This window comes from Falco peregrinus, chromosome 11, assembly GCF_023634155.1.
Source record: "Falco peregrinus isolate bFalPer1 chromosome 11, bFalPer1.pri, whole genome shotgun sequence".
NCBI classification, from domain to species: domain Eukaryota; kingdom Metazoa; phylum Chordata; class Aves; order Falconiformes; family Falconidae; genus Falco; species Falco peregrinus.
Genome location: NC_073731.1, coordinates 18,975,969 through 18,995,135, shown reverse-complemented (window position 1 = coordinate 18,995,135; position 19,167 = coordinate 18,975,969). Strand labels below are relative to the sequence as shown.

General features: G+C 38.8%; 1 long non-coding RNA gene across 1 annotated transcript in view; it reads right to left on the bottom strand.

The window, feature by feature from the left end:
- Positions 1-2,139: 2,139 nt before the first annotated feature.
- The window catches only part of LOC114012561 (uncharacterized), a 55,676-nt gene continuing 38,648 nt past the window's right edge, over positions 2,140-19,167 (bottom strand). Inside the window, exons 6-9 of the long non-coding RNA XR_008749307.1 lie at positions 15,579-15,647; positions 15,119-15,206; positions 12,148-12,236; positions 2,140-2,251 (exon numbers count right to left, since the gene is read on the bottom strand). This is a non-coding gene — a long non-coding RNA (uncharacterized LOC114012561). The remainder of the gene's footprint in view (positions 2,252-12,147; positions 12,237-15,118; positions 15,207-15,578; positions 15,648-19,167) is intronic.

The following is a 19,167-nucleotide window of genomic DNA, read 5'->3' as shown; positions in this document are numbered from 1 at the left end:
AGTCGTCAGACTTGCGCCCCATTTTATGTCTACAAATGCAAAGTAAATGAGAGGTGATTTGGCAGTGGTGTGAAGAGGCTATCCCTCTGAAACTCCAACCTTTCCCTCAGTTTCAGACCATGCCATGCCTCCTATTTTACTTTCAAACAGCTAACTGGCAGAGAAGACCGTGATGTAAGCTAGTAAGCTAGAAAATCAGCTCTAGCCAACGGTGAAGTCATTCGTTCTTTCTATTTGCAGTCTCTCCTTTGCTGAAACATAAAACTTGGTACAAGTCAGCATATTTCACCACATTTAAAATTATAACAAGGGCAAAGGCACAAAGAAAAATATCACTAATGCAAAAGATGAACAGCAATCCAGTCTAGGGACAATCATAGCAGAAGAGCAATTTAGTATATCTGAACTACTTTACTACCATCTTTCATTTTCTAGTTCTAGTCTAGCCCTTTTACTCTCAAAAAAAAAAATTAAAACATTGTAATCTTTTGCTATAGATGAAAAAACCAAATGAACACAGCCCACACACCAAACTAACCTTTCTTCATGCTGTTTTGTGGAATAAGACTTTTTCTGCAAGCTTTAAGTACCTCTACATGATTAATAGCAAAATAAACACCACTTGCCAAATAAATCTGCACTAATCTAATCTAACAGCATCTAACCACTCTCTGTGTTTCCCTGTTGTTATACCCCTATGGAATGATTTTGCTAGCCCTCCCCTAAACCCATTGCTTCCTGTATATCCTGCATCTCAAAGGTATGCAAACGAATCCTTAACACCTTTTCCCCCCTCCTTTGACACATACACTTTTTTTTTTTTTTTTTTTTTTTTTAAACAGGCTAGAAGCAAACACACATGTATTTATTTACATTGTGATAGTCTCCAAAGGCCCCATCCAGCACTGTGGTTAGAGCTAACAACCGATCAGTAAAGCAAGTCCAGAGTTCAAGCAGAAGCAATCAATGTGCTGAGCTCACATGCTGGCAAACGCTGGCATGTGGGTACCCGCAAAACAGAGAAGTGCTCACCAGACTCCAGCAGCACTGCGAGTTATAATTGCTTCCTCCACTAAATTGTTTGGTATTTGAGGTATGGGAATCTATTTCCTCTTAAATAGGGCTTCTACCCTCTACATTGCCATAAAAACCAGTTTCCATCACCTCTGTCAATGTATACAAGCTATTACAATAACTGGGCGCAACCTTTATTCCCAGTCAGTTAAATCTAGGGAGGTAGGCAAGCGTTATTAGAACAAAGCCAAAAAACACTCAACCAGATGGAAGTCCCATTTCTTGACTTAGATAAGACACAAAAAAAAGTCAAAGGTAGCCTTTTCAAACATAAGGGCAAACAGTGGGCCCCTAAATCTGTACTGGGACACACCAGTTAAAGCCCCATTTCTCTTTAGGAATGCATTTCAGTTAAATAGGATCATTTTGGTCTACTAAGCTCTATTTCAGTTAAAACCCAGGCAACATTCCTATGAAGCACTCTGCAAACTTTTAACAGCAAAGCACAGCACCTAGTTCCACAAGGACTGCCCACCACAGGAAAGTACAGGGCTGTCACTGCTGGCTGAGAGATCCTTGTGTCCCCTTATGACCCAGTTACTCCCACCAAGCCCAGAAAGGGTTTGGCATTTGCCACTCTTGCCAGCACTGCCTCTGGCAAAACTTGGTGCAATAATCAGCCTGCACCGCTGCCTTTGCTGCACAAACCACATCCATACATCTGTCTAAATAACCGTAGAGTCACTTTTTCTTCCTGGTTGTGTGATACAGCTTCTGAAAATGCATCCTTTCAGGACAGATGACAAACAAACAGCCAGGCTGGCTCTAGCATAAACCAGAGGACTGCCCTGCCTAATCTCCATGTCATCACACTTGATTGTAAAAGGTGATGATCAAAACAGCAAGAGCTGTCAAGGGTTAGTTTTGCCATGGGGTTTACCTAGTGGGAATCTGTAAGAAAATAAATCCAGGCTTCAGGTGAGAATGCCAAACTGTGTCAGTGATGTTAGGCAGGGGTCACTCAAGTGCCCTTTCCACACTTAAAAGAATTTAAGCTTGCATTTGTATTGGAGAAGGGAGAAGGAAGGAAACTTACAGCTGAAAATAGAGATTATTCCTCAATTTTGGGGCCAGGAGATGTCTACCAGGTGAATACAAAAGACCTTTCCGCTTCCATAATCAATCAAAACAGGCACTTCAGGAAAAGTGGGCAACTCCAGATGTTCTCCTGAACCACCTGCAAATATTCAAGCATATTTAGGTTGATTTAATCAGATGGCCAGCAGAAAGAATCATCCTGCTCTTGCAAGCAATTTACTGTGTGGCCTTAAATAAACCACTTGCAGCTGATCAATATTAGAGAAGAAGACAGTTTTCTGCTTCTTTTCTTTTTGTGTGTAGAGGCATTATATGAAAACAGGCAGAAATACTGGCTGTTAACCAGGGCCTGTTAACCAAGGGGGAAAAAAGTAGGAAAAAAAAATGTTGATACTACTTTAGCTATAGGGAATCTTCACTTTCTCAGGTTTGGAAAGAGATTTTTTAATGAGATCACTGTACCATAAAAGACCCCTGCAAGTAAGTGAAAAAGGGGAATTTTTAGTTAGACCTGATGATGGGTATTACTCCAAACTAAAACAAATATCTGAGAAAGTATTTGAAGAAAAGTTTTCATTAGAGAAATTAGGCATTCTCATAAATCAGAAAGAAGAGAAACAGCCACCTAAGAGCTTGACAGAAAATGCAGTGATCCTCTCCCTTGCCTTTGAAGGTCAACTTTATTCTTGATGATACTGTCCCTCTGTAGAAGGGATGAGCAAACAAAAATGCATCATATGCATCTGTTGATCTTCTGTACAGAACTAAGTTTCCCATGAGGTTCCTTGGGTTTTCTTCCCACTTATCAGCTATTGATACTTCTCTGCAGGTCCAGAAACCAGATGATTTATATAAAGTAGAATGTACGTGTCTATAACCTTATCTAACCAGTAAAAGATGACTCTGCCCATAGATCTGCTTTTAAGAACTGCCCTTTGAACTAGGCAGCACCACAGATGGATCAAAAAACCCTGCATGAAGTGCAAGATACAACTGGATCACAACATGAAATTGGAATTTCTGAGGCCCCTTTCCCTGCACCCCCAGCACTGTGCTCACGCCCTATAGATAAGCATAAGCTGCAGTACAAAGCACAGTTGGCAGCTAATTTGGATTTAGCCATTTCACACTTGCAAGCCAGGGATTCAAAGCCAAATACCCTGGCCCCCTCCTACTTTCCAACACAGAAACAATTTAAAACAGATCTAACACCTATGTAGTACTGATTTGGTTATCTTCAAAATCCCCATTGTTCTGTTTAAAGAGCATATCCTCCTAGAATAGCCTCCTTTTGATAAACAACTCCTTCTGCATGTCAGCCAAACAACAGTTTTGGTCTTTATCACAAGTGGACCAGCAGCAGAAACAGTGTGTGGCGAAGCGGGGGAGGAGGGAGCTTTATCTGAAAACAGAGTTCATTGTCAGCTGGACTTTAGACTCAGGTTTTTAAATAGGTTTTGGAATGTGGATATGAAGCAGTTAAAAGAACCCTACCTCCAGCCCTTAAATGAAGAAACCTTTATTCACAGGCTTAAAACCATAGGAGAACCTCAGGTACTGGGGTGGTTTGTGTATTGTACACAAATGTTTCTTGTATAAGAAGGTCAAAATATACAGGAAACAAAATATTAATTCCTCGGGGGCGGAGGGGGGGGGGGATTGGGGAACCAAACCCAAACCAATTTCTTACAGAGAATGCATAACATCAAAGAACCCAGTTTAAAAAAAGAAAAAAGTTTCAAAAAAGGGATGATGAAATTTAATTTTTTTAAAAAACCTATAAAAACAGATATATAATTTTAAAAGGTTGTGTAGACCAGAGATTTCTGTGCCTTTTACACAGTTTGTAGGAAACAAACAGAGTTGCTATAAGTTATTGATACTTTTTTACATTCCAAGTATGCATTTGGTAGAATGCGACCATTTCCAAAACATTAGTTTTATGAAAAGTATTAACTCTTTTCAGTGCAATGTCACTGGTATGAATCTATAACGACACTACACAGTTTGATTGTATATTTTACTTCAAATATTCCCTCAGCATGGCTGAAAATAGTTTAACTTCTTCAGTTCTTAGGACTAGTTGGTATATGAGTGTGATTACACACTCTAAAATCTGCCACCAAAAAAACCCCACCAAACTTCTTATTTTGTGTGTTTCATTAGCAAGCTACCCTAAGAAAGCTGATCTTCAAAAAGCTGATATGACTGACTAGCAATCATCAGCCTGTGTGGGAAATAGTGAAATGGAAAAAATGTACACCAAAACATGAAAAGTGATGACCAAAGCAAAATACAGCCTAAATACCATTTATAGTCTAGCTTCTGGAAATCATGCAATTCTCATAATATCCATGTATTTTGCTTGGATAAAATATCCAAAAAAAACTGCATAAAATGTTCTTGTAGTTAAAAAAGGGGCAGTATTCCTACCATAGTTTTATGTTAAAAAATGCTCTTCCGTCCTCAAGCTGCCAGGGAAACCACATCACTTTGTTTTAAAATGTTTGCTGAAAAGCCATAAGTGGCCTAAACAGCACAAACTTCAACATCTTCAGCAGTACTATCTCCTGTCAGGATGAATTGACAGCACACCCAGGCTGTGGAGTGACTCTGGCTTGCACAAAACAGGCTAGACCTAGGATAAGACGGTTGAATTCGGAAAACATCAGCTGGTTTGTAGGTTTCCCATAGATAGAGCATCTGGACAATGTTAACTGTGGCATCCTGTAAACATCCTGTAAACACCGGCTGGACGATGATAGAGTATAACACAGGCAACAAAGTGACTGTGTAAGACTGTTATCCTCTGTTTCGGTGGTAATCAGATGGCATAGCCAAATGTCCTGCCTGTGGAAACAAGCTCTGGAAGTAGTTAAAGTGTTTACAGCACAGTCTGCAACAGATAAAGAGACAAGATGCTCTTCAAAAGTCAGGAAAATCTATCCAAGCATAAGGGGTTTATTCCCCTGTTCAGCACCAAGAGCCAGAGATCCCTCAAACACAACTCCTGCCAGGACTGGCTTTTTGGCACATTTCCAGTGTTAGGGGCTGGCAACACTGGGCAAAGCCTTGGTCTACTAACATCATATGGCAAAGCTCCCCACTGGTCAAAGAGGTGAGAGAAGTTCTCAAAAAATCTTGCATATAAGGCAACAAGCTTTTCAGGTCTTGTTATGGCTATTTAAATAGGCCAACCAGCCTATATGTACATACATATATTCAAGTCAACAAATGAAATCGGAAAAAACTTTAAGATAACTGTTGTGCAATTGATAGGAAGGAACTAATGCTGATTTTCTTTTTACTAATGAGTTTCAATGCATCTTGGTGGCAAATGTAAAATATTGCTTCAGCTGTATTTCCTAAAGAGATACAAGTTAATTCCATTTACTCAGGGTTCCATACTGATAATATGAGTGGCAGCAAGGATTCACAGTGGCTGAACTGATCTTCCTATCATTTACAATCATCAAACTTCCTTGTAACAACCACAGTAACTGGTCCTGCAGAACAACAGCTGTTTTAAATCCATTTTGGCTAGCCTTTGCTGCAGTATGGTGGTTGAATGGAAGACCATGACATCTTCATATGACCAGTCTCCAGAAGTTCTACCTGGACTGCTGATGAGCACTCACCCACAATACAAGAGCCTAGTCGGTGCAGCTCATGGAAAATTTCATAAGTTATAAAAAAGATGCATGTAACTTCTATAAATGTAACTATTGTTTATGCTTGTAAAAACCTAGAAATCTGCTATTATAATGAGGACAGTTGGCATTTTATGTTCCTTTCTGATTCAACTGCAAGAAAAGTTACAAACTACCTACTTTTGCAGAGACTCTTTGTTTTCACATGTTTGGGTTTTGGGCTCGGATTTTGGTTTGGTTTTTTTGAAATTGAAACAACCTACATTCAAATAAAGCAGATGATTGTTCTCCATGTAAAAAAAGATAAATGTTTTCCATCTTTTAAAGTTAGCTATAACTGAAAGGAACTTAGAAACCAAAAAAGGATAAAAGCAAGAGATTTCTTTTTAAGGAAAAATAACGGATTTACCTAGTAAAGGAAAGATTTAAATGTAAGGACTTTGAGCAGCATTGCAGGAAAAAACAGTCTATGCATTCATGCTATCATGCTGCAGGCATAAAAACATGCATGTAGGAATTACATGCAGACATGTCACTGAGGAAAACTAATACTGTGACATGGAATTAAACAGAGAGATGGAAATTAGCTGCAGACTAAAGGTGGGGAGGAACAGAGGAACAGGGAGGAACAGTTTTGGACCTAGGGCTTTGACAGCATGCAAGCTCAGGATCACCAAGATTGCCGTGAAGGGAATCTGGGTTAATTTTAATACACAGAACAACCTCTTTAAGGAAATACCACAGAAATATGTAGGCCCATCAGATAGCAGGGGGGATTCCAGCAAAAATAGAGTTCCCTGTTCTCAATGTTCCTTGGTGCAGCTTCTAAAAAATAAACATTTTTCTCCCACTTTCCCTTACTTTTCTTTTTAACAAATTTGCAAATGCTTATGAAAAGAAAACAGAGACGAGATTGCATCTGGTTTGTCTATGGCGCCATTTGTTGCTATAGGGAGACTGGCTGAAAAAGGTGATGAGTGGTAAGTTGGTGAATGATATTAATAGAGAAACAATAGACAAATTGCTCTCAATGTTGTGGTTAACCCTTTAACGTTCACATTTGGTTTCTCCCTCTTCTTGAGGACACCCAAGCAGAGGATAATAATTGCATCTCCCTGCACAAGCTGCTAACTGTTCTCCCCTCCAAAATGTTAGTATTTTTCTCCTTTTCACTTCCATGAGCACTGTGTATGTAAAAACACTTTTGAAAGCTGGGAGGAAACAACTCAATGAAATGTTACGGTTTTTTCCTTTTTCAGGTCTTTAAGCAGAACCAAGCAACATTTCATATTTTAGTAAAAAGGATGATTTGTACCTTCAGCATAAGTCAAACATCACCTTGTGTACTTTTTCGTGAAAGTGTAGATGGAGAACGCATAGATTTAAAAGAAAAAATCCACCTCTGATATATATCAAGTAAACAGAGGGCTGAAGCATGCAAACCACTAAGTACTTATTGTAAAGACATAACTGTTGAATGCAAAGAGTATCCCTTCAAGAGCTTTTAATAAAGGCAAGAAAAGGCCACATAAAAATGATTTGCAGTTTCCCAATGAGCACATCAATTTACTTAATTAAGTATTGCTTTCAAAGTTGCAGTCACAATAGCTCTTGTCCCTTGCCAGTTGCAGTAAGAAAGATACATTGAACAAGGATGTCAGCTGAATACTAGCATTGATATTAATGCCAACTGTCCAAAGCCTTGCCAAGTCGCTGACGTTTAGAGCGAGGACTCCCTCTTTTTCAGCTCTTTTTAAGGCTTTCTCAAAGTACTGAAATTCAAGAAGCCCATTTTTGTGCATTTTGTGGAGACATACAAGACCTTATATTTTCAGACAGGACAAGATCCATCTACCATGCTGAGGTTTTTTTAATGGAAAGCATTTGTGTCACAAATTATTTTTGTTTTCATTGCTAACTACCAAATTTTGGTCCCACGTTTTGTTTCATTAGATTTAAGCTCACTTTGCAAGTGTGCTCATATTTTAGTTCAGATTCAAAAAATAAATCTGCCCTTCCCAAAAATGCCAGTCATTCTCTGAAATTAATCTCCCACATCCAGATCACTGTAGCTTAACATCTACATTTTTTTTCCTTAGTTTCTCATTTCTGCACAGGACATGGAAACTCAGATGCATTCCATGAAGTAGATTTCTGTAGTTTTGCCTTCATTCTCAACTCCAGCCCACTGATTTTTTTGTAGAAGAAATAGTTGCTTTCTCCTTCATCTAAAAACTGTGATTCTAAGGAAGGGAATAATCTCAGGACAAAACCAGTTTTGAGCAATGGTGTCATTCTGCAGCTCCCTGAGCATCTGAATCAAAAGGTAAGATCTCACAAAGAGCAGCGAGAACAGTGAAGACAAACCTCCCCACCACCACCACCTCTTTCTTCTTTTTTGCTTTCGGTGATAGGGGCATAAAAAGTAGCAATAAAATCTGTCCAGTGGCACTGGATGTAAAGGACGTTACACACCCCCATGGAACCTGTTCAGTTGCCAGCAGGCTTAATATTGCCTTCAATTCCTCCAAAACACAAATTGCATCAGTGCCATTCCTTGTAAGTGGGTGCCTCAGCCCAGACTCTTGGTGGGGCTGTCTTGGTCCTTGTGGGCTTTAAAGGTAAGATGCATAAGTAATTGGTTACTAATCGCTCTCGTTGTTGTCAATTTCATTCCAGAGGCAACTGCATTTTAACTTTGATATACTGAACGTGTGCAGCCAAGACTTGTGTATTGTCAAAACAAGTGAGTGGAATTTTGACATTTTCCCCTTGACAACCTCAAAATTCGCTCCTGCACTATCATTCTGTCCAAAGTCAAATTTATAGGGAGCATATACAAAGTAGAAAACCGTGCCCTTCTGAATTTATATTCAAGGACTCTTTGTTTGTTTGGTTTGTTTTTAAGACACCTTCAGTTAATTGTATGTTAATGCCTAATATCAGACAAGTAATCTAATTATTTTTGGGGGGTATAAACAAAATTATTTTATATTATAAGGTCTAATCTATATTTGGAAATTTGTATTATAGGACACATCATTACTAACTTATTGACTAAAGGTTTTCCTTAAAGAGTAGTGACCTTCTAAATAGCACAATGTGTCAAGACTCATTTATAGTCAATTATATTTTAGTGTAACACTAACAGACCATGCCCAATAAAAACCCAGCATTATTAAAAGAAGTCCAAAAAAAGTTCCAAAACTGGTCCTGAATTCCTAACACACACATATAGGTCTTTAAAATAATATTTCAGCTCAACTGAAGCAGCAGCTTATTCTCGTAGCCTTACTATCTGCCTTGGGGTTAGTCTTTTAAGCAGAGTTAGAGTTTTAATTTTCAAATGTTTAATCTAAATGCCACCTCAAGATTGGAACAAATGTCACTGTGCTGTACAGCCATGGGAGAGGAGAGAAAAAAATATCTGAACTGTCATTCTTCAGACCTACTGTCGTCAGAAGGAGCAGAGAGCACTGAACACCTCATAAGCCTGAGTTCTGCTTTTTAATTTAATTACAACTGTAATTTTACTCAGAAAACAAAAAACAATAACTGAATGTCTTCATGATTCCCTAGTGCATAAGTTGCACGTTGCATGTTTTCTCCATTGCTTTGTCCAGGCCTCCAAAGCCTTAGAGAGACTGTTGCACCATTTCTTGAGGCATTTATCTCAAAGTTTCAATGGCAAACCAAATAAGAGGCAGAGAATAAAAGGGACTGTAACAGCAGAGGGTGATTCTCTCTGTTGTGTAACATCACAGCTTGAAATTATAATTAAATTAGTCATACAGAAAAAAGCAAACTTATAAATCATATTACATGTAAAAATGCTTCGTATTCTTAAAGAACTCTTCATATCCCAGTGAATTCATGAGCCAGTTTTAAGTGACTCCCACCACAGAACAAAAGAGGTTGGATTGAACAAATGTGGGAATGAAGGAGCAAGTGTTAAGTGTTTGAACTTACAGGTGTGACCCGGTGCCTTCAGCATTATGAGCATCACCTAGTAGGTGCTTGGGAGCTCTTTACTGCTGCATTTTTGCCACTTGCCTGCAATGCTGGCTAACATTTGACTGATACATTATTTTACAAGGAGAAACAGAAATCATTCTCATCCTGATGGCCCAGCTAACATACCAAGTGCTCAAATCATTCTTTTGCATCTAGAGTTCCTTCTATTTTTTTTCTGCTAAGAGACTATAAAACCATCTCCACATTTTTCTTTTATAAGCAAAAGTCTTTCCGTAAGTCATCAAATCTGCTTTTCTCCCCCAAGATCTACATACAGCCCAGCAGATCCTAACATCTGGCACTGCACCATTTAATCAATCCTGGAAACTGCCCTTTATTGCACACTGAAATAGAGAAAGACTAACAGCCTTTATTCAGTGTAGTGCAATTGGTCACTATTACTTACTTAAAGAGTCTTTCATGTGCTCCAGGCACTGTTCACATGCAATGCAGCTGCGCTGTGTAACATGCTGGAAGGCAGCAGCTAACTGCACAGTTGTGGAGAAAGAAGAATGTAGTGACTCAGGACAAAAACCCAGCTCACCCAGAAAATGCTATGGGCTCTTGAATGTTTACACAGAGCAGACAGACCTTTTCTACTTTGTTGTTTCCAAGGATACATCAGATGGCCTCATGCCACAGCAGAAGCGTAAATTTTGTTTCTCTTCTTCCAAAAAGTAAAGGGTTGAATCAACCATTGCTACAGGTCCTGCAGTCCCAAGGAGTCTGTAGTTTTTCAAACCTAAAACTGAGAGGCTTTCAAGTAGCAGCAGCTTCTTCGTACACACACAGTTAAAAAAAAAAAAAAAAAAAAAGAAAAAGCAGTTCTTTCAATATAAACTGCTCTTTAGAGCTCTACATTGTGCTAGGGCTTCTCTATTCATCCTTCTTATTTTTATCAAGCAAGGATGACTAATGTGCTATTGTGATGCACTGTTCTCAGAAATGTGGCCAACTGAGGCTTCTTCCACCATAGTTCCATGGGTGTTTAACATTAAAAAAGAGAGCTCAGCCACGCAATGGGTAAGTCATTACACCCTGCTTTAAAACAACAGGCCCTATGCATAAAGCATGCTCTTATGCAAATCTGACCTACATAATGCTGAAATCTTCCAGCGTCAGGAAGACTTCAGAAGTAATCCCATGTGTCCCATAGCTGTAAAACTGGTGTTACTTTAGCACCACAGGAAGCACCGCATCTGCCTCAGCCAGCTCGCCATGGCATGCTCCAGCCCTCTCGCTGCCTTCCCAGGTCCTACAGTTTGGCCAGGAAGTTTAGATGGGACAAACATCTTCATAACCATTCATCCTATGCCAAGAAATGCTCTTCCAGCTCAGTGTACACACAATTTGACCACCCGGGAAGGACTGTGACAACTCATTATGACAAACACACACAAAAACAAAAACAAACAAACAAACAAACAAACAAAAAACAATAAAAAACCCACACTCTAGATTGTATATACGAGATCTACATGAAACTGCTGACTTCAGCTGGGCCAGGGTTTTACTCCTTATCCCTACAGAACTGCTGAATATTCATTCAGGCCCTAAGGTATAAAGACCAAATGACAGCCTGGAGCATGAGCCATAAGGAAAACAGTGTTGTTTTGCTATAAGAATACTTCAAACCATTCCTTGAAAAACAGAGCCTTGAGCACAATTATACCATGTTGCTGACCTCATACACGATGGCCAGAGTATTTTAGATAGATTCTGCTCCTGCAACTTTTACTGAATTTAAAGTATTTCAGTTTGAGCAAAGGCTTGATTTCTCTAGACTGAAACCTGTTAACTCTTTGCTTTGAAAAAAAAATTACAATAGCTTTCAACTTTGTAAACCATTTTTCAGTCCAGGATAATTACTTTTCTGGAACACAAGGACATGAAAAAATACATTTTCAAGATGGGCTTCTATCCCAAAATCCATCTAGTCTTTTCAACTGATCATGTAGGTCAGTAAAGTTTGTTGTAGCAAAAGCTGTTAGCTCTCATTTCATGTTTTGAGACCAATTTTTCACTCTTTCTGCCAAATGTACCCTTGTCTCCCCGTTTCTTTTGCAGAAGACTTATAGTTTCAAACTCCGCTCTAAAACTAGACACTTCCACACAGAAAAGGACTTCTTACTTTTGACTGTGACATGCACATGGGCCTATGGTTATCTGTATAAAAAGGTTATTAAAAGAGCATTTTTGAATAGTACTAGGTATTCTTAAACACATTGCGCAGCCACAGTAAATACAATCACTTTATTCATCTCTTCATGGAAAGCTGACATTTATTCATGCCTTGTTAACCTAAAAATCCTTCCAGCATACTTATCATCATTCACTGTCTTTGTGATTTAAAAAAAGAAAATTTTCTTACCCTAATCAAAGGCATGAAATGCTTCTCTGAATCATATTATTAAACGACACATGCCTCCACCTTATAAGGATGCCTTATAAATTTTCTTCCTTGTAAAAAGCAGGAACAAAGGAACAAAAGGAATAAAAATGTTAAATTAGATTAAGTTGACTAATCTTTTGGGTCCAAATTAGCTTATCTGAGACTTGGAAATATACTACTATGTCACAAGATAAAAATTTGAAAAGTCAGTCTCAAAACAACTGGCAACTAAATGTGTTGCTCAGAAAATTAGTTGCTCCTGAAGTATCTTTCAAACAACAGAAGCAAAAGATTGAACCTAATTCAAAACACAGAATTAAATTCTGTCCTCCATACTAGGAATATCCATATGATATTCCACATGTGCCCTAAAACAACACTTTTTCTGACTTCTGAAAATGTCTTCCTTTGGAAGGAAGATTGTGAATAATAAAATCCCCAGGACATATCAACAGAGAAAAATTTAGCAGCAGGAAGAGTTTCATTCCAACTATCCAGGCTTGAAAAGAACAAATTTATAGTAAGATCCTCCTTGGTAGTATGCATTCATGTAATGCATTTCTTTGACACATATTTTATACTAAATCTTTGCTGCAAATAAATATATCCAGAAATTCTAAGGAGGGGGGTTTTTCCCCTCTTCTTTTGCTCTGGCTTTCACCTAACAATCTTGATCTGAAGTAAGAAGGTGCCAAGGCATATAGAAACTAGTCTTTTGTCTGGTTCTAAGTTTGACTGTATTTCACTAACTTCTCTTGTGGTGACATCGAGAAGGCTAAGAACAAATTATTTAATAACAATCTTGGCTAAAAAGACTATAAAAGGTTGAAAAAGTTCTTACTGTGCTTGCTGAACAAACAGACAACTGCTCCTTTCATGGGCTAGCACTGGTCTGAAAGAGAGTATCATTGCTGAGAAAAAAAACAGAATCTAAAGCTGTTTGCTTTACTTCCCCATATAATTTCATTAAAGGGAATGAAATCATCCCTGTGATTAGGATTATTTGACATAGTTCCTAGTGCAAACAATCCTAGTGCACAATCATAGTTCCTAGTGCAAACAAAAAGTACAGCAGGTGAAAAGGTAGGCATTGCATTCAGCTGTGAAAAAACACTCACTGTCCCTGCTTTTCCTTCTCCATGACTGACTTAGTACACAGCAATTTTCTAATGCTGTTGCTAACAACAGCAGACAGGAAGAGTGCAGTTCAGCCTAGTTTATGTTTAGGAAGAGCAGCACTGACTTCCCACAATTACTCCTTGAATACAGCATCAAGCCAAAGGAGCAGCAGGGGAAACAATGGAAGGCTTCCATGTGCGTAAGAATATTGTTTCTCTCCTTTGAAGAGCTTGTCATTAGACAATCGCTCAACATAAAGGAGACTAGGAGAAAAGAAAAACACTGATCTGTATCTAGTGAATAAAAGCAAAATTGCAGAGCAGTCGTGCCACATTTATCACCATGAAATAATTCCTCTTAAAGTGTTCCTGTTTGTTTCTAGAGACAAATTTAGGTAATGAACCAGAAAAGTGGAAAGGTTTGCATAAAGGAAATTCCCTAGGCTTTTCTTGAACTGGTCTTGGAACTTGTAGACCCCTTACGTTAACACTTCAGTAACCCACCAAAAACTACCCAGGACCCATCTTCTGCTGCACCAGCGAACTGAATCAATGTACCACCATGCACCAGAGCTAGCAGCAGAGAGGGACGGGCCCCTTTTGTCAACGGTGAGTCAGTAGGTCCATTCAGCTGCACTCCTGAGCTTCTGCCCTCTCTGCCACAACACAGACTGCTGGGGGAGGCGGGGGGAGGAGAAAAAAAAAAAAAAAGGAGGGGGGGGGGGGGGAAGCATTTACATTTCCTCACCGGCTAGTCTGTATATTATCTTTACGTTGTGCATTGTTGTTGGGACTATCATCACAAAGCATGTACCTGGTATAAGGAAGACCAAGAGAGAGGGAATCAACAGAGGGAAGATGATCTTTGATTAACATACTGATCAGAATTTGGGACATCCGAGCTAATTTCTGTATTTCTTAAATACTTCCTGCACAACTGGCAGATCATGTGTGATCTAATAACTTTTCCTTTTTCTGCATAATTAGCTTGTCTAGCAAAAATATGAGCTCTTGAATGTTAATATAAGCTTTTCAAGGCAGAGTTTTCCTGTCACTAGATTTACATGGTGAGTGAGCTTATCTTCAGTGCATAAAAGTAACAATCACAGGGTTAAGAGTAAACATCAGAACGGAAAGAATAAGGAAGTATGATTTAACTCCATTCCTTTAGGTAGAAATGTATTTCTAAAATTTTATTCTGTGTATTACACATGCAATCAAATCTTATTTTAGCTAACACAAAAAAGGCATGCGTGCCATCTAGTATATGCAACCTCTGTTAAGTAATACCTATACACACAAACAAGAACGCTGTCCTTCTGAAGCAATATCTCTGTTCTTTTGGTGTATTTCCCGTCCAAAGAGATAATTCACTTTATGGAACTGGAACACTAATGAAAACCAATATATTGACTTGTAAGATGCAAGCCCAAACAAATTGCACAACACACAGAGTTAAGTAGTGATGACGCACAGACTGTGCAACAGAAAAACGGATGGATCGTAACACACAAATACACATGTATGTACTGACGGGAAATTAACTGTTAAACATTTGCATGTTTGTTCTTTCTTTAAATTTTTGGACTTTGAACATAAGTGTTTTGATGTTTATTAATTTATTGGGTTTTATCAGTTATAAAATTAACTAATCAGTCTTCAACAGTTAGGATCTGTTATTTTAAGTAATCTGCATGAGACGCACAGAGTATCCAAGCTCTGTGGCTGAGGTGTAATGGCATTGCATATAAATAAGCATAGATGCTCATCTGTGTGACAAAATGCTATGTTCGTATCAAAGTACAGCAGGAAGCCAAGTTGTCCTTACTTACAGGATGTACAGCTGGACCCTGTTGGGATTCCTCCTGACTATTTCTCCAGCAGTGGAGCTGAGTGAACACATTGGAAGGAGAAGAGATCCTGACAGAGATAGGCATTTGTAAGTTGATTAATGGTGAATGACCAATACATGGTTGATACACTCCAGACTCTCTGGCCTTTTGATGTTGATTGTAAGAATGAAGGCATCTATTTGTGTGTTTAAATTTGCAATAAAAGCACTAAATTACAGTTGCTTCTTTCAACACTTTTAAGAGCGGAAGGCTGAAAGGTTCAAAGTAACCAGTCTCTCTTCCAAAGATCCAAGGTTAAGCAAATAAAGTCCTCGTCTCAATAAGCTATTATCAGCAATAAAGAAAGCCCCAACCATATAACAATAAATACGGCAGCATAAAAGCTACCAGGCTGAAGAAACTGGAAAAGCTTATAAAACTGAAGGGAAGAAAGCAATACCTGGTCAGTATCAGCTCTGATCCATGACAGAAGCCTTCATCCATCGCTTTTCTTTCCTTGTCTTTTAGCCTACGAAAGGCACACATAACTGGTACATTACTGATGTATAGAGTGCCCTGGATTACAGTGATGGTATTGTAACTGATTTGAAGTTGAGGTACAGAAAACTTAAACACTTGTGTTTAAGTGGTGGAAGGTTCAGACACAATTGTAGCATGATACTACCACTGTCAATAGTACTTTACTTTCTAATGGTACCCTCCTGCAAGTATCTCAAAAACTGTTACAGACAACACTGCATGAACCAGTGAGGCAGGCAAATATTATTGCTCCTCTTTATAGTTCAGTGAGGAAGAAAGAGCATCTCAGAACTTAGTCTAGAAAAAAACCCAATACTCAGATCTCCTGAATCCCAAAGCCTCAGCTGTCCTTCCCCAGTAATGTAGAGATCTGAATCTGAGAGCAAAAGGAAAATTTTTGAGACCTTACCCATAACAGGCTGTGCTGAGAGAAGCAGCTGAAGCAGAACGGGAAAGCTGTCCAGGGGATAACAGCATAAACACAGCTAGCAAGGGCTTATGTGGGGGAAAGGAAGAGCTGCATAATGCTTTAGACCCTTGAGTCTTCCAGCACATCCAGCTGGCTGGGCAGCTCAGCAGACATGAGCCACCTCTGCAGAAGTTTTGAGCAGAAACTCAGTTCAAAATGCTGATGTAGCTGGAGATAGACCACTGCTGCACCACTCATCTGCGTGAGCATGGGTAATAACTGTGTCAAATGACCCCATCGCAGCCAGGAAAGACAAAGCAACAAAAAATCCACAAAGCTCAACTCATCTTTCTTGTGCGGGTAGGACTTTGCAAACGGTACAGGGCCTCAGCATACTGAGGTCCAAATTTAGGTCTAATCTCACCAGATTTTAGACGCTACATAACAGAGATAGGTTTATCCTTGTATGTTATCACTTGTTTTGAAGGGGGAGAGTGGGGAATGGTTTCTAGGTCTCTTTAAAATTGTATCTGTAACCTGTTCAGCCTTGCAGACTTTTCCTGTGCAGACCTGCATACTGACCTCTGTCCACTGAGGATTTTGAAGTTGCCTAATTGCCAAGGGGCTTGTGAACAATACCGCTTAATATTGACTGAAATGTGAAAAGCTAATTCATTATCCAGTTACAAAATGTGTCAATTCTGCAAACTTCTTGAAGCTTCCTTCTTTCAGGAACTGGCAGACTTCACTACGTTGGGATGACAGCACACATGTGGTTCCCCGTTGCTCCAAGAGTTAATCATTAGACTGTTACCAGTAATACTCCAAATACTGAGAACAGAGAGAGAGAATTTTCTGTCATAGGTCTGGGAAAAAGACATAATGCAAAATCCAAGCCCCATCAGCACAGGGAGATGAAAAAAGCTAGTCTGTTCCCACCGAGATAGCGTCCAAACATACAAAGCAGTTTCTAATCCTTGAGAATGCATTTTAAGACTCATTTTAATAGGTACTAAGTACATGCAAACAGAAATACCATAATTAAGATAATCAATCTGCAAGGAGAAAAGTACGTAAAAAGAACATGCATACTTAAAAGGGTTAAGTAATCATGATAGTAATTATTAATTGTATTATAAATAATTATAATGTAATAGATCTCTGACTGTTCTTTTGCAAGGAGCTTAAAATAATTTCCAGGTATTATGTTAAGTTATGCAACAGAAAGGCATTCCTGAAACAGCTTTTGAGCAAACTCCACTTCAGCAAAACCATTTCTTTTCACAGAATATCAAAACTACAACAAAGCATTTAACTGTCTTAATAAGATGTGTTATGGCTGAACTTTATCAAATCTGGAGAAGAGGAAATATTCTGTGATGAAGATTTTCATTATTTAGCTTTTCATTATGATTAAATTGGAGATTAAAATTATATATTTACATATATGTATAAAGCAATGCTGTATAACAAAGAAGTATATACATAAATACATACATATGTACATATATATTACATTTTAGTCTCTTACAGTGTTACTGGGACAGAAGTCCTTTTTTCCCACCAGTTCTATTCTCAGACACTTTCCGAGGCAGGCACTGCAGCTGCTAGTTACAGATGGGTAGCTAAGAACCAGATTTAAAAACTTGTCCAAAAGTCATTCAGAGCCAGTGGCAGCACAGAGAGCAAAGCCTGCCTCTGGCTCTCCAGCTTGCTTTGCTTTCAAGGTGCAGGAACTCTTAATGAAATCTGCCGCAATGTGTCAGAGGTGGTACATTTATGTCACCCTACCTGGTATTGTGCAGAGTCATCTGCATGCACAGGGCAGTTGGGGAAATGCCACCACTTCATCCTCCGGTGCTGGAGGGTGCGGGTTTGCATGGGGATGGTAGCAGAAGGGAGGCTGGCTCTCACAGGCAGCACCCTAAAATGGATTTTTATATGAAAAATGTAAGTGTCCATGTAAAAGCAGGCATGACACCTGCCTTTTACATGGATTTTAAATCTCTTTTGAACTCTTTTGTACAGTGGGACGTCCTTACAAATGTGGCCTACACAGCCATGCCACTTTTGTGATAGTCTTCCGTGTGCTGCAGCCTTTAAGCTCCTGGGACTTAAAGCTCCTGGCTGCTGTTCAGAGGCTTACTCTTCTGTAACACCTCCAGACAAATTTTAACTTGTGGGATGCATGCAATGTTATATTTCCTAAAATCTTGTGTTTCTACCCTACGCTGTTTATTTGAGTAAACTAAAAACTATCACACCAGAAAGGCGTGCATCTATTCTTTTTAAATGATTAACAAAACAGATCATTTTGGAAGCTATGGAAAAGAAAAAATAACTTCACTAGTAGCATGGGGCGTATATTCAATGTTTAAACATTGCCAAGCAATGAAGCCATTCTGTACATTTTATTTCATTGAATTTGATCATGTTTGAATCCACAGCAAAACTAGCCTCAATAGCTTGAAGACATGGACAGCTTCTACGCTTGGACCCTGGAGCAGTCCTCAGAATATACAAGCTACACCCAGGAGGGGCTGCGTCAGAAGTATTTTCTCCATTCCATTTATTAAAGAAAAAAACCAGGAAAATATCATTTTTACATATTCATCTGTGACTCCAGCGTTTTCTCTCATGAAGTCATAAAACCACACAACACGCTTACATCACTGCCAAAATTCAAAAACTATAAATAGGTCTATAACCTTTTGGTTCAAATTGGAATATGGGATTCTTTCGAAAAGACAGAAAGGAAAATGGAAAATTTATTACTCAAAAAATAAACAATGTCCCTTCAATACAGGCATTGTAGCACATATGTTCAACAGTAACCAAATGTGATGTCAAAAAACAAAAAAAGAAAATAACCCAGAGAATTATGATTTTTGGGTGAGGATGTAAACAGCAGCAGGAACAGATGAGTATTTAAAAATAAAGAGCCTATTATATTCAAATGAAACAAAGAATGAGGAGACAAAGTAATAAGCTATAAAAATATATCTGTCAGCAAAGCTGTTCCAAGACTGAATGTTTTCCCTGTAAGATACTCAGGAAGCACCAGGCACCCTCCAGGTTTAAAGCTTTGATTCCTGGGCTC